Source organism: Triticum aestivum, chromosome 3B (genome assembly GCF_018294505.1).
Source record: "Triticum aestivum cultivar Chinese Spring chromosome 3B, IWGSC CS RefSeq v2.1, whole genome shotgun sequence".
NCBI lineage: Eukaryota > Viridiplantae > Streptophyta > Magnoliopsida > Poales > Poaceae > Triticum > Triticum aestivum.
The window spans coordinates 737258672-737260394 of NC_057801.1; positions in this window are offsets into that span (position 1 = coordinate 737258672).

Genomic DNA, 1723 nt, shown 5'->3' on the forward strand with positions numbered 1-1723 from the left:
ATGTTCATCCAACGACCGTCGTGCTTCTTCAATCTCTGATCTTCCTGCTCCAGCCGCTCAAACCAGCGCCGGCGGGACTGCCTGCTCCCTCCTCCCGTGGCTAGTTGTGCTGCCGCCAGGCCATCCCTCTAACCACCCACACATCCTGTTATTTTCTGGCGATGTCAGCCTCACCCCGCAGCCGACCAGTCAACGCTCGTTCTCCCCTCAGCGTGGGCATCCCCTGCGGTGGCTTCGCCGGCTCCGGGTGGTTCTCTTCCTGGGCCCCGCCCTCGTCCACCGCGTTTGTGCTCTCGGCGCGGCGAGGTCAACATGGTCAATAAATGACAACCATCGGAAGAGGCTGACAGTAGGGGCCCACACAGGAAAATGCCTCCTTATTACGCGCAAAATAATGATTCCTCCACCTGATAGCTGGGACCCACCGGAAGGGTCTCTGTATTTCGTGAAAAAAACGTTCCCCCCGCTGTCAGCTCGGACCCACCGGAAATGCCTCCTTATTACACACAAAAAAATGAATACTCCCCCTACTAGCTGGGACTCACCTTGGTGGGAGGCTGACTTGTGGGCCTACTAAGTTTACGGGGACGGAGGGCTTTATCAACTTAGTCAATATGAACGACTCTAGCTCCAGTGACCGTACGATGTCCATCCAACGGCCGTAGTGCTTCTTCAACCTTTGGTCTTCGTGCTCCAGCCGCCCAAAGCAGCGCCGGTCATGCCGCGTGCTCCTGCCTCCCGTGGCCGGCTATGATGCCGCGGAGGCCTCACCGCCTCCTAGTACTCCCACCGCTGGCCAGGCCATCCCTCTACTCACCCACACCCCCTGTTATTCTACGGCAACGACAGCCTCACCCTTGTACTCCTCTTTGTGTGGGCAGCCACTGCTGTGTCTTCCCCGGTTCCGCGTCATCCCCTTCCTAGGCCTTGCCGTCGACCACCGCCGTGGTGCTCTTGGCGCGGCGTGGTCAATGTGGTCAACGACCGACTTCCATCAGAAGAGTACTGTGCGCGGAGAGGCTGACAGCTGGGTCCACGGCGGCCCCAAGGAAGTGCCGCCTTATTACGCGCAAAATAATTATTCCTCCACCTGACAGCGGGGACCCACTGGATGGGCCACCGTATTTCACGAAAAAAACATTTCCCCCTGACTGCTGGGACCCACCAGCTACATCTTCGCACGCAAGGAAGTGCATCCGGGCAAAAAAAAACGATTCGCCCCCCTGACTGCTGGGACCCACCAGCTACATATTTGCACGCAAGGAAGTGCGTTCGGGCAAAAAAAAGATTCACCCCCCTGACTGCTGGGACCCACCAGCTACATCTTCGCAGGCAAGGAAGTGCCTGACACTCGGGACCGACCTGGTCGAAGCGTACGTAGCGTTGTCATTCTGGTCGCGAACGTGTACGTACATACTAGTCGATGTAAAGGCGCGCACGTGTCGTAGTAGAGGCGCGCACGTGTCATAGTAGAGGCGCGCACGTAGCATGTATACGTACGTACATCGGCGAGGGTGCAAGAAAGAAAATACGGCCATGTACGTACATACGGGCGGGGTCTCGAACGCCTACTCGCACATACGTACATGGCTGGGTCAGAACAGAGAAACAGAGTCGTCGTCGTGTTCATGGGGAGGCAGCGGAATGCGTCGTGTTCATGGGGAGGTAACGGAATGTGTTGTGTTCATCGGGAGGCAACTAAACGCGTGGGAGCCAACCGGCT